This window comes from Thunnus maccoyii, chromosome 5, assembly GCF_910596095.1.
Source record: "Thunnus maccoyii chromosome 5, fThuMac1.1, whole genome shotgun sequence".
Classification (NCBI taxonomy): Eukaryota; Metazoa; Chordata; class Actinopteri; order Scombriformes; family Scombridae; genus Thunnus; species Thunnus maccoyii.
In genome coordinates, this window is record NC_056537.1 from 34,646,953 (window position 1) to 34,661,589 (window position 14,637).

At 40.1% G+C, this 14,637-nt stretch overlaps 1 protein-coding gene across 3 annotated transcripts in view; it reads left to right on the top strand.

The window, feature by feature from the left end:
- Positions 1-5,352: 5,352 nt before the first annotated feature.
- The window catches only part of LOC121896710 (A-kinase anchor protein 13-like), a 171,086-nt gene continuing 161,801 nt past the window's right edge, over positions 5,353-14,637 (top strand). For all 3 annotated transcript variants that reach the window (XM_042410646.1, XM_042410648.1, XM_042410647.1), the window contains exon 1: positions 5,353-5,585. The gene's annotated coding sequence lies outside the window, so the exon portion shown is untranslated. The remainder of the gene's footprint in view (positions 5,586-14,637) is intronic.

Below are 14,637 nucleotides of genomic sequence, written 5' to 3' on the forward strand. Positions count from 1 at the left end.
GGACAGTTTAGCTTTGCAGTGAATATATTTTCAAGGAATACACATAACAACCCAAACCATTGCTGAAAAGGCTTCTAATGAGGAAAAAAAAGGTCACACGTCATAAATGGGTGTGGCATTGCGCGCAGTGACACCACTGACTATATAAATATGGACTTCATGACAGCTCTCCAAAGGTGAACCCTAGTGAATGGTAAAATTCTACCAGCTATTGAAGTGAGTGAAGTGTGAGTGAAGCAAGTCTACCAGCCACTTGCATACTTTACCAGCATTTGGCTGGTGGCTGGCGCTACTTGTGAGCCCTGGCTGCAGTATAGGTCATAAGTCCCGCCCCCTCCATGTCAGCGGACGGGACATGGGCCAAACTAAAGAATCAAAGTACACCTCAAATAAATTGATCTCACAGAAATTTCTGTCATTTGAGGTAGTTTTGCTACGCTGATGCTCATTAAAGTGCTATTTTTTCTGCCAAGTTAGTTATTTAACGATGGAAAGCGGGGGTGACAGCTGTGACAAGCGCTCTCAAACCCCCGTCAGACAACGGGAAGGCGGAGGGGGGGTGTCATAGACCGCTTGGGATAATGCGGTAGTCATGTGCTGCATTTGGCTGTACAAACAGACGAAACATTCAAAATAGGCATTGCAGGATTACTTTTCACAAGTGGCAATTTTATTATATTTTACTGTTATGTAAGTTAGTGAACATGAAATATCGCTTAAGACTACTTATGATGACCTAATGAAAACATGTTACTGAATAATCATTAAAGCATTACATGACCCGCTGGTCATGACCAGGGGTTTAATGTGATATTTACTTAACAATGATCTCATTCTTTGTATAATTTACTTCATAGCAAATGATCAGCTGGAATGTGTTTTTGCTCATGAGATCATACACACTAACGTTCGCTACCCTAAATTAGCTAGATCTAGTATTTATGCTGCTAGTTTTGCAGTGGATGCACCATGCAGCTATATGCCAGAAGTCATTTTGAGATGACCTTGTTTTTGTCAAAAGTTCCCCAAAGATCCTGCACTAAGGAAAGCTTGGGCCATAGCTGTCAGACTGAAGGATTTCAAGGCAGATGATTTTGACAGAACTGGGCAAACTGTGTGTGTGAAGGAATGTGTGATCCCTTCAGTTTTTGCATCCTTTCCAGACCATCTGAACAAGGTTAGAGTATTTTCAAGTCATAAGATTATGGTCTACTTTGTGGTAAACAGTGTTAATGTATAGTGGAAACTGATTGGAATGCTGATCTCTTGCTAACATAAGTTAACCTGATATTGAAAGTAAATGTCCCTTTTAGATTTTTCTAATATTGATTTCTTACTTAATTTGAAGGTGCCCAAAAAAGCCGGGTCAACTAGGACAAGTGGTTAGGAATTATCCTGTACCTGTATCTGAATCTCCTGAAGCACTGAACTCATCAACGTTGGTAAGTGTAACAGCAGTTCTTATCCACATTACTTTTGCAACATACTTTGAGTATTTGACTCTGTTGGCAATGAATGATGGAACACCACCATATAACTCAGAGGTTTTTTTATAATATTCTCCCTCAGTAAGGTAAAAGCCCCTATTAAACCACAGGAATCTGAAATAAATGGTAAAGATTCTCCTTTTAAAAACTGATGACAGAACAACAGTTCACAAAGCAACAGTTAATAAATGCATTGATTGGCCCATTATACTTAAATGATTAGGGGAGAACGGGGTAACATGAGCCACTTTTTACATTTGATGATTTTACTGCAAAATGAAAGTGTGTTTGTTTCAAATAATAGTTACTATGTATGCCTCAGGTTGTTGTGTATCCATGGAAATTAAAACAAGTTATCTAATTATTATGGTTTTAGAACAATGAGCCATCAAAAAAAGTTAGTCCTACGGCACAATTTGCCCCAAGGTAGGGGTAAAATGAGCATGGGGATGGGGTAAATAGCGCTACCATTAAATACTGACATACAAATTACACAAAATCAAACAACTTAATTATAAAATTACAAATAATTTTAAACTTTGTTAATGCCATCAATTTAACAAAGGCAAAAACTTGTACTTTTAAGTAAAACCATATGTTTGTGTCTTGTTGTTCAACATGTTACCGAAACATTTTCAGTAAAGATTAAACTGTGATCTTTGTGTGTTACTTACAGAAATAATGTGTGTGTAAATGTGCTTTTGTGTATACAGACAGGTGACAAAGGAAAAACTGGTCCAGGTCTGAGTGCTTGACCCCTACAGTGAGGGGATCTGGTGGCTCTGTTATGCTGTGGGGGGCATTTTGCTGGCAATGGTTTGGGTCCACTTGTCCCCTTAGAGGGAAGCGTCACTGCTGATCAATACAAAGTAGTTGTGAGTGATCACCTTTATCCTATGATGAAACATTTCTATCCTGATGGGAGTGGTCTCTTCGAGAGATGACAATGCCCCAATTCACAGGGCACAAGGGGTCACTGAATGGTTTGATGAGTATTAAATGATGTGCATCATATAGTATGACCTTCACAGTCACCAGATCTCAACCCAGCTGAACACTTATGGGAGATCTTGGACTGATGTGTTAGACAGCGCTCTCCACCACCATCATCAAAACACCAAATGAGGGAATATCTTGTTGAAGAATGGTGTTCATCTCTCCAGAAGAGTTCAGAGACTGCAGAATCAATGCCAAGGTGTATTGATGCTGCTCTGGTGGCCTAACAGCTTACTAAGACACTTTATGTTGGCTTTTCCTTTAATATGTCGCCTGTCTATATGTACAGCATGTTTGTTTGTGGCTTAAACTTAACATTAGTCAACAATTAGGTATTTATTCATCAACATTGTAGCACTTGTAACAGCAGTGTCTCTAGTCTCTAGAATATCAGAAAATAATTTTTGGGAGTAAATTGAGCCATTGACTCAACTTCCCCCAAAATCACTGGCACGTTTTACCCCACAACCTCCATTTTGACAAAACTGTTTCACAGAGTGGCTCAGATCCACAATTATGCTAAGTTTATGACCTTGTTTTGTAGCTTACACTGACTTCAATTAACACGTAATAATGTCCAAAACTTATCTATTTTAATTAAGATACAAGACTGATAACTTTAGTAACATGATGAATTCACTTGGCATGACAAAAATCTTTTTTTTGCTCTACTCCACTCTCTCCATGTGCTTGAGTCCAAGATGGATTGAGTATTGTGAACTATACTTTCTTAACAAATTCATTAATTTTAAAAAGTCATATTTTATGGATTCTCCTATTTGTCCTCCGGAACGTAACCGCTGTGAAACAATCAGAGAATTTTGATCTGATTCACCAGCATTCTTGCTACCAGCGCTCCCTCACTTCATTCACTCTCTTGCTCGCTCGACCACACTGCTCTCTTTATCTTGCTGGTGCTCTCTACAGACTACAGTGTGTCAATAAATGATGCAACTTGGGGGTTAGCTTCGGAGTTAGCGACAATGGGTTAGCCTAACCTGACGATGCTAAACAGAGAAATAGAGAACAGAGAAATGTGTGGCTGCCAATCACCCCCCTGTCGATTTATTGTTCGACAGGAGATGAAGCAGCTTTTATGCAATGTGTGCCGAAACAGTTTGGTGTCTGATGCTGCACTTGCATCATTTTCTGAAAGTTACCACCTGTTGACCTTGAAAAACAATGGAGGCCGGATGATTCCATCCGTAGGTACTGTCAAGGTGATCCGCTTAGCAGAGTGCTTCATTCGACTAACAACAAACATTTCATCAGCAGCTCATCAATGCAGTATTTCTCTTGTCGACCACACGGTCCGGTCTGACATAGGTTCAGAGGATGTGTTCAATCTTCACAAACATATTATTGGAACTCGGGATGGCATTGACAATCATCACTTTTGCATCCTGTCATTAGTTGTTAGCAACTTCCACAAGTTGAGGCAATACCACATTGCCGAACTTCACACTCTGCAATTACAAAGTGGTAGCTTAAGAAAGAACCTTGGCAAAATTATATTGTTTAAAGGATATTAATCCTTAGAGAAAAAGGTGTTCACATGTTGCTGAAAAGTGTGACATGAACTGAGTTTGTCCAAGACAAGGAACTACTTTGACTCTTACCCAGTGGAGGCTGGTCCATAGAGGCAGAGGAACTTGCTTCTCCTCTATTTTTTGAGAGGCAAGAGGGAGATCAAAATATAAAAAAGGGTTGGTTGAAATAAAACATTACCAAATCTCAGTACCATTTATAAAATATTTTTTCTCTCTGTCACGCCCTGTCTGGATAGTTAAGTTACCTTTTTGTTTCTCCCAGTGTTCTTTGTCTTGTACTTTGTCTCGGGGTGGCTGTGGCTCAGGAGGTAGAGCAGGTTGTCCACTAATGGGAAGATCTGCAGTTCAATTCCCAGCTCCTCCAGTCCAGTCCCATTCAGTGTGTGAATGTGTATGAATCTGTTTCTATTGCTTATATTTTATTGTTGGCTTTCTTTCTTTACTGCCTTTTATGGTCTTATTTTTTAATAATTTTACTCTTGTGACACATTTTGTGACTTTGGTCTGTGAAAGGTATTATACTAAATATACTTACTTACTTACTTACAATACATTAGTTTTGTTACATGGATCCCATTAAAAACTGTGACATTGTTTTCTCAGTCTCCATTAATATTGTTTGTATAATATTCTGGGCAGTAGTGCCTTACAGTATGAGAAAAATCCCATAATTGATTCTTGCATGAGGTCTGACGACTCTTTTGAGATGCACACTTTTACCAGGAGAGGTCATCCTTTGCTACAGTATAGTTGGAGAGAGCACATTTATAGTGTGCAGGCCATAATGACACAAATTATTTAATTTATGAGATTATGTGCACAGAGTGCACACACATCTCTCTGCAGAAATGTTGTAGATTGTCTTAATTTTCTCACCGTTCTTTTTGTATTTATTAAACGATTTTACTTTGCCTTAAACTTACCAATTTGAAATAAACAGACGTAATATACTTAACCGAATCTAAACGTATCTAATGTGGAATTGTCCTAACTTTATTTAAACTACAATGAAATACTGTGCAGACATCTCACAGCAAGGAAAGTAATCCACAGTCCGAAGTGAGAAAGACCGGATACTAGAAAAAGTAAGGTCATTTCACCTTCAAAATAAAGTCGAGGAATTGTAACGGCGTTAAAACGTAAATTATTGCGGCTCCCACAATAATGTGCTATGTAATGTTCCCGAGGGAAAGCAAATTCACAGAATGTATTTTTAGTTTACGGTATGCGCAACAGGTTTGTCACGACACAGGGATTTGTTTTGAAAAATATGATCACCGGAAATATCGTGTTTCAGTTTTGTTGCGCTTGACGTCGGGGACTAACTCAGCATGGACCCAATGTCTTCCCAAACAAGGTCCAACTTGAAAAAGGATTTTTTCGTGAAAGAAAATGCTACTGCTCAAGAGTTTCGTCTGTGCTTATGACTTTGAGAAGCGGGAGAGATGTTTTAAAGGTTTTCCGTAAGATATTCATGCGTAGTTGGCGTGAAACAGAGAAGAAGGCAGTGCAGGGGAGTGATCTCACTGTCTGAAGTCAACACTGCAACAAGGTAAGAAGATAGCCTGGCCAAAAAACGAGAAAAGTCGTAACCCCCTTTCCCTGTCTGATTTAAACTCTGTATTGTTATAGTGAGCTTCTGCTATGGTAAAAGGGCTGAAATGCAGCCTGTTTTGACTCTTTCCTGTAACTTGGTGTGTTTTGTGGTTTGTACTACTTTTTCGCAACTACGTGCTGTAACTCGGCATTTAAAACCAACCTACGTAGTTTGATGCGGCTTACATGATGTGTCCTAAAGAAGTTAACGTTACCCGGTTGTAATGACCTTATTGTAGGCTGATGTATTGATGTTCTACCAGTTGTAGAGGATAGGACACCAATTGGACTTTCCCACAGGGATGTAAAGAATGTGTGTGGTTGACTACAGCTGTGATTTTAGCGTCACTAGCTATCATAAATGGCTGTACACCCTATGTGTCATTGTAATGGTACAAAAAATTCACGGTTCGTATGTACCTCGGTTTCGGGATCACGGTTCGGTACGATTTCGGTACAGCAGGAAAAAAAAGAAAGAAAATAACATTTTGTTCTATTTTCAAAAATGTAAACATCCAACAATGGTGCAAAACTATTACTGAAACAGTTTAGTTGTGCTGCAGTGGAAAAGGAAAACAACCTTTCTGTTTCCTGTCAGGACACCTGCTGACAGCTGTTTTATGCTGATTTATGGTCTAACTGTATGTAAAGTAGTGTAAACTAGCTCCATCTCCAGCAGCAGTAATATGTTGCTTAGACATTGATGCTTCAGTATTAATAATCTAATGATGTCACATATAATAATATATATAATATATTGAAAAACTTAAAGCCATATTAAAAGTCCATGTAACTGCCTCATTTGAGCTGGATTTAGTCTGTTCCTTGTGTGTTTGATGTTTGTATTCCCTATCTGTTGTGTTTTATGTCTATTTAAACTGTAACTGGTTCGCTGTTTGGGCCAGGTCTCCCTCGGAAAAGAGATTTCAATTTCAAGGATAAATAAAAAAAAATATCAGTCAGAGGAACCAAACCATAACTTCTACTTTCATACTTTTCACCTAGGCTACATTCTTCTCTCTTCGAACTGGCCCTGTTTAAACCTGGCATTAACATGTGTCTTTGGTGATCCAATCACAAGTGGACATCTCTAAGCATAGGTGTGAACGTACCCAAGGCGCACTGAGATCTGGTCACTCAGACCACATTTGGAGGGCCGTATATGGCCACATTCATTTAGCAGTGTAAACGCAAAGCGTCCTGGGCCAAATGAAAGGACCACCTACTCAACTGACCAAATACTCATATTTTCCGGCAGACTTGGCATGGGAATTGAATTGCTGCCTCCTGTGTTCAACTTGTTTGTTAACAGGATAAAGAAATACATTATTTTGTTTTCCATCTGTCATGTGAATTAAAAGAACGTAATTATCCACCTCCCATTTTTTTCTGTTTTTCCGTTCCCCTAACCCGTTTCCCTCATCAAATTGACAGTCAGAATAGAAATAAAAAAACAAACAGAAAATAACTTGTTTTTCGCTTGTCTAACGTTGCTGGATAGTTTCCTCTGTTCTGTCAAGATAATGAGTACAGGTTTTAGTTTTGCTGTGCTGATCGACATAACGGAGCTCAGGATTTCTCAGGAGGATGGCTGCTTTACTACAAACAATTTCACTGTTTGAACCCGGACTGTTTGTGTAACAGCTGACCTATTGGATGTGTAGAAGAACACAGAACATTAATTATAACATTAGATCCTGACCGATCCTGTCGGTGTGTCGGAGATTTAAGTAGTCAGTGAAGTTATGCTGCTGTGTCTTGTGCGTAAATGCGTACAGCGTCTCTCAATGGAGAGACGCAGCTGTGGGGAGAGATCGCTGCAGGAGGCGGCTGTGGGTCAGGAAGTAGAGTGGGTCGTTCACTAATCGGAAGATCGGCGGTTCAATTCCCGGCTCCTCCAGTCTGCATGTCGAAGTGTCCTTGGGCAAGATACTGAACCCCAAATTGCTCCTGATGGCTGTGTCATCAGTGTGTAAGTGTGTGAATGGTTAGTTTCCTCTGATGGGCAGGTTGGGACCTTGCATGGTAGCCCCTGTACCCATTCAGTGTATGAATGTGTGTGAATGGGTGAATGTGACTAGTAGTGTAAAAGCGCTTTGAGTGGTTGGAAGACTAGAAAGGCGCTATACAAGTACAGTCCATTTACCATATAACTCTATATTTGTTATATATTTTTTTTCCCAATGCGGCGCTAGAGTAAATCAATGAGACAGGCATTTGATTTTCGTGAGGGTGCACACAATGCATTGTATATTTGTTTCTCCTGTTATCCAACAAGTTGAACACAGCTTTGGATAGAGCGTCTCCCCGGTCCTCCCGCTGGTTAAAAACAACAATAAATTTGATCTTTGCGAACGTAAATGATATCCGTGTTAATTTGCATATAGAGCGGGGAAGTGAGATCCGATCACAAGTGGTCACTCAAGAAGCATGTGGAGACGCATGTTAATACCAGGTGTTAAACAGGGCCATTGTTCTGATCAGCTTGACTCAAAGGCGGAGTGAAAAGCTGACCACCACAGAGAAGGGAAGGGGATGAGGAGACGCGGTATCGTTTCACTACAGAGAAACTGGAGCATGTTTTAATAATAGTGTTGCACTTAGTCAGTGTTATGGGTCTCTTGTTCGTCATTCTGACAGCAGCGACACAGGCTACCTTGGCTAAGCCGGCTAGCATACACCCATTAGCATGCTATAGCTAAGTGGTGCGCTGCCATAATGTTCCAGGTGGAACGCATGCTCAAGAATTACTGTTCCACATCTCAGAATAAGTGAGATGTGGTGCGAGGTGTTTCTAATATTTTATCAACCCAATTGTCACAATACAATTTAACAGTAGCACAAACTACCGCCCCCAAAATGACAATAATCAGAAATCAGAAACAGGTTTCTTTGTAAGTAGGTTTGCACATACAAGGAGTTTGCCTCGGTGTCGTGGCGCATAACAATAAAAAAATCAAAGGTAAGAGAAAACACAAGTACCTATATAAAGTAAGAAAGAAATACAACTACCACAAAGGACAAGTGTAAAGATATAAATAAAAATTACAATTAAACAAAAATTAAATATGGTTAACATTATAAAATACATTCTAAGTGAAAAGAGCCTCTGAGTTTTAAAATATTGTACAAGATACTGACCGGGAAAGTGCAAATTTTTCACAGTATAAACGTTACATGTAGTGTGCAAATGTAATAATACAAATAAGTGTGTAATGAAGGGCAGGTTGATTGCAGGGCTGGTGTATGAGACTGCATTAGTTTTAGGTAGGAGGACCAAATAGCAGAAATCAGTTAAGAGAGTTGGCAGGTAGACCTTTTACTTATATCACACAGGACCCTGATGTACAGTTAAAACAGGGGGTGAAAACTTAAACAGTAGTCGCAAACAAGGTGGATATTAAGTTAAAACATGGGGCAAACTGTCTCATCTCCAGTTTCCAAGAAGTTAGATCTGCCTAGAATGAAAGCATGGTTCATGCTACTAAGTGTTGGCATGACGGCTTCATATTCTATTATTTACACTATGCACCAGTGGCTAACACACGATAAAAGAGGGAGCTTTGAGTTGAAGAAAGTCAGCTGAGAGGAAAGCGGCCGGCCAAATTGCCTTCACCAGGCTGACCGACAGCAGAAATTTACTGAACTGAAAAAAGTTTGCATGTCAGCTCCAGGGGAAGAATTCGACAGTGTTTGTATTTATTTCTTCATTGATACAGTTAAGTTGAAAACACACATACAGCAGGATAGTAGTGTGATTTAAACAGCTTCCTGCTCAGATTACACTTCACTAAATGTGACAGAAACAGACTCGGAGCATAAAAAAACGTATTTCATTGTTTCCCCCATATTCATTCTGCAGCGGCACACCACTGCTGCAGAATTATGAGTGCTGCTGCTTGAATTTCACACAATCATTAATGTCAATGGGCTACTAATGATTTTCACTCACACATTGTGTGAGTACAATAACACCCTACATTATGGTGGAATTGTTTTGAGTCCCCCCAAATATCTGTTCCATGAAAAAACTATTTCTATGTGAATCGGCCATGGCCTCTCTCCCCCAACATTCAACCAATGTTGGAGACAGGAGACTGATGCTTTGTCTTAAATTGCCTACTTCCGTACTTACACTTAATATTTTAAGTGCATAAGTGCATTCCTGCTGAGCAGTATGGAAAAATGCAGTGCACTATGAGAACCTGGATGGTGTACTCAAAACGGTCAAAAAGTTGAGAATGGACCTATGGACACTTCTCACCCTCAGTGGTCGCCATCTTGACTACGTAGGGGAAGGGGGAGGGACTTCTTTTCAAACTGAAAATGGCAGCTGAGGATGTTGTAACTATGGTGAACATCGCTGCATTATAGAAATGTAAGTTATACATGTGACTTTCAGCACTAAGCACCACTATACTGTTGTCGGATATAAGCCATCAGTATGTTTATTGGGTTGATGTAATAGTCTGTTATGAGTAGGTTGCGCGAATGATAACACAAATGCTAATGCTAGCTAATGCTAATTTGCGGCCATAATTTGAGGTAAGTTTTTGGCCATTTTTGATATGAGACACTACCCTGTCGAAATTTGAGCATGATGCAAGTAAGTACATAGTGTACACAGTGTACTACATGTAAGTGTACTAACTGAAGTATGTGATTTGAGACACACTGTGAGATGTCCTCACACAGACAGCTGCTCTGATGACTTCCCTCTGTCCTGTGCATGAGCACGAATGCCCCCCTGTCGCTGACTGGCTGGAATAGTGTCATGTGACTCGGTCTGAGCCACTTTGTTTGATTCCCATTTACAGAGCCAGGTCTGTGCACGAACACTGGATTTTTTTTTCAGTGCACACACAGACTGGACAGCTAGTGGACCATCAGGAGTTATTTGCTGAATCTGACAAAAAAGTGAATTGAACACTTTCTCCAGAATCACTTACTCTACCTTTAAAGGTCAACGGTGGAAATCTGGGAATGTGAAAAATGGGCAGACTTACATTGAGAGAGAGAGAGAAAAGAGTGGTGTGGTGAGGATAGAAGACATTTCCTGTACAGAATGTAATAACACAGGGACAGCCAGACATTTAGACTGAGAAGATGTTTTTCCTTTTTCTCGAAGGGGGGATAAAGCACTGAGAATATGTTGGCTGTCAAGCACCCTTTATTTATAGCACTGTGTTATCTCAAGCTCTTTAAAAGGCAAAAATACACACTGCATGATAGTACACACACCCTCTATTCTCTCGTCTTTTTCTTCCCTGTAGTTGTGTCTCAGTGTCACACACAGCAATAAGCAGTGGTATGCGGGGGCTAACCAGTGTTGGATGTTTTAGTGTTGAGTCATACTCTGACTCTCACTCTGCTACTATGTCTTTTGTGCTCTCTGTATTTCCTTGTAACTTCTTGTTGATCTACTGTGTGTCGGGGGTTAAAGCTGTGACACACAACAGCATTTTGTTTACATCACATTCTCTTAAGTGTGTCCGCCTGCATGTACTTGCAAGTGCATCCTTTTCATTGATATTGGGTATATATGATCTGTTTTGGGTGTGTGTGGCATAGACAAGGCCAGCAGCGAGTGAGGTTGTAAAGGTGGGGCTGCTGACCATAGTGCAGAGAGTTTGGAAACAGCAGAGCTGAAGTCCTGACATCAATTCACTAGCTTCTGTAACTTCTAGTTAGTAGCTTTCTGATCTTCACAGAAAATCCAGCCCAGGTCCACAGGGTGTTACAGACAACCCAGTCAGGGAAGGTCTCATCTTTTAAGTTACATTACTACCTATTTGCTCATTGGCAATAAAAAAAACCCCATTAATACATGTAAATTGCTTCACAATTCTACATATAGAACCTTTATGTATGAAGCACCTTGGGTTACAACTACTGTATGAAAAGTGCTATACAAATAAATAAACTTACATAAAAACAAACATCTTAAAAATGCTGGCAATGTCCATGTCTGATGGTAACCCGGCGATGTACCAATTAAAAGCCCTGTAGCACTTCATACACTGTCCAGACATAGACTGGGCTTTGACCTGGTCTAGGTTCTTTAGTCAGGAGGTTGTCACCCGGGGTGTACAACTGTGCCTTAGCTCATAAGGCGATATGAGATACAGTTAGGAGCCAGGCAATACTGCATTTTACAAGTGATAGGTAAGAATTATTTATAGTAACCTTACTGGCAGCCAGTGTAAAAAAGATAAAATAGGAGTAATGTGATCATACATGTTCCTGTAAAGAGCCTGACAGTGTTTTGTAAGGAAGGTTACATGGAGCTTAGACATTGGCTTGTGGCTGCAGCAGGAATAGAGAGAACTGCAGTAGTCATGAGGAGATGAAAGCATGAATAATCTGTTATAGGTCAATGTTTGAAGTTTTTCTGAGCAGAAAGAGCCATGACTCAACCACTTACTAAACCTGCTCTTCAAATCAGAATAGAAACAACATTAACATATTCATGTTTGCTGGTTAGAATGGGCTCCCTCATTTTAGTCTGAATGAATGCCATTTTTGGACCTAACTAAACCTGTTTTGTCTTCCCATTTAACTAGAAACTTAATGAACATAATCCACTTCTATTCACAATACTGTATTCATCCCTGAAGGGGCCATTTGAGGCAAGCGAGTGGTGGCCAGTGCAAAGCTGGCCAGCAACATCAAACACACTTTAAATGTCAAAAAGTGACAAAAGGGGCGTCAAGTTTTTTGATTCTAAATGGATAATCGAAATGAGCATTCGATTTCAACCTTCAAAATCAAAAACATGATTGGTAATTCTCCCAGTTTTTTTTTTCCTCTTCACCTCTTCCTACTTGTGCATGTCTGGTGCATGTCCGGAGGAAAAAAAAAACATTTAAAAGATGACACTGTGTAGCTTCCCAGTAGCCTGCAGCTGCATTACTTCTCGAGACACCACAGCCACTGCTGGAGTCGGAGACGATGGAGAAACTACAGAACTAGAAAATCCTCTTGCGTCCTTGAAGTCACCAGGGTGGCAACATTTTGCTTTCTCTGTGAGTTGTGTAAGTTACACAACAAGCATGTCATTGACAAACTAAAGTTTGTGGGCTATGCGCACACTTCAGTAAAGTTGGAAATATATTGACAGATTCGAACTTCACAGATCAGTTACTCATAAGTAGGGCTGTAGTCAACCAAAGAAAATCTTGGTCGACTGAAATCGTACATAATCTTCAACTAATCGATCAGTCAATTAGTCTATTTCTCTGTTTCCATTGTTGCTAACTTTGGAGCTAATCCTCTTCACTTTTCCAGCACTTGGGGCAACAGACGTGACTTTTTAGCATTTATTAACTGGTACACTGTTGTCTGTACTGTACATTTACTGCCAGACTGACCTGGCAGACCTTGCTCATTCCCACTCGCTACGCAAACATACTAAGCACTGCCCTATTCCTTAACAGAGTTACGCTGCCAAGAGTTTCCCAGGAAATGACACAGAGGTAGACTCACATACTGGAACAGCGCTGCATTGAGGCTCCCAAACGCTGCCGATTTCCAAATGAATGGATATTTGGTGTTATTTTTGGCATTAAAAAATATTTTTTGGCCTGGCGGGGGTTCTCATTGTTATAATTATAGGAGAAACACTGATTCAGTAAACGCTCAGTAAACCTTGACTACAGGTCGACCTATTCATAAGCAAAACCTTGTTAAAGTACAAACAACATCTCTTAGGAAGGCAACAAGCTACAATCTCATTTTCACCAAAAACAAGCCATCCTCCAAGTTGGACAAATAACATGTGCAGCCGGCTGTGAGATGAGTGTGCAGGGGCCGTCTAAAAAGTGTAACAAGACTTAAACTTAAACTTGTTTGTTTTTTTTTCTATTTGTTTGCACAGTAAAAACAAAACAGCATAAAATAACACAACAAAAAAGAGAAGAAACAAATTGTGCAGGTGAGATTTAGAAAACCCCTAGAGGCTAACTGGAGTAATCTCACCTCATTACACATTATAAACAGATACAAGTCATGTGATCTACTAAAATAAACAAACAGGCAGCCACAGAATCAAAAGCAAACATAAAGCAGGCAGCACAAACCAAGCAAAGAAACAAAACAGATGAAATAATGTAAAAACTTAATTTCCTCATCTGCAAACAGCCACTGGGATTAATCCTGGTGGGTTTTTGCAGATGAGGAAACTCAAGCTGTTGTAAAGTACCCTTCTGCCATTTACTGGCTCTTACTGGTTACTTACTGGTTAACTGGTGAAATAAGTTATTATATTTTAAATGAGTTATTTAAATGGCCTTAGTGTGGTACATTCCAAAACAAAATATGGCAGTTATATCACACTCGATACCATGTAGCCCATCTATTTTAAAGAAGAATTTGAAAGCGTTTTTTAAAATTGAAAGTCAAATCGAATCATGGATTTGGAGAATTGTGACACCCCTAATACACAAGGTAAATAGTGAGACTAAACAAAAGTTGAACTGTCGAAGCAGTTTACGGCCTTCCATTGGTTGATTCTACCACCAATCAAACATGTCTGCGTTCGTATTGGCTAGTTTTACTACCTCTGCTTCTGTTTTTTTTTCTCTTGTGTAAGCTCGTTCTTCTCTCTCGGGCAGTTTAACTGAACAGGGCGCGTGCCTTTGTCCCCCCCCCAGCAAGTCAGAGCCCAGAAGCCCCACCCCGCTGTGATGTGACAGTGTTTATATCAAACAGCCCCTGCTGCACTCAGACACAGAGCTGAGCAGCTCCCTGTTCACTTGTTTATTAATATTAAACGTATCACATGTCCAAATTGCACCAAATTCGACACTTCACTTCCTTGAGTCCCCAGCAATACACCCGCTGAGTGCAAAGTTGATCAGATGACGGTTCTCCAGATACGTGAAGGACGGACAGACAGCCAGGTGGGCAGGCAGACAGATTCCTTGCTTTTTAGTTAGATGAACTGCAATGCCAGTTCAAAACGTGTCTGAGACATCCTGCACAAACACTTATTAGACACATACACATAT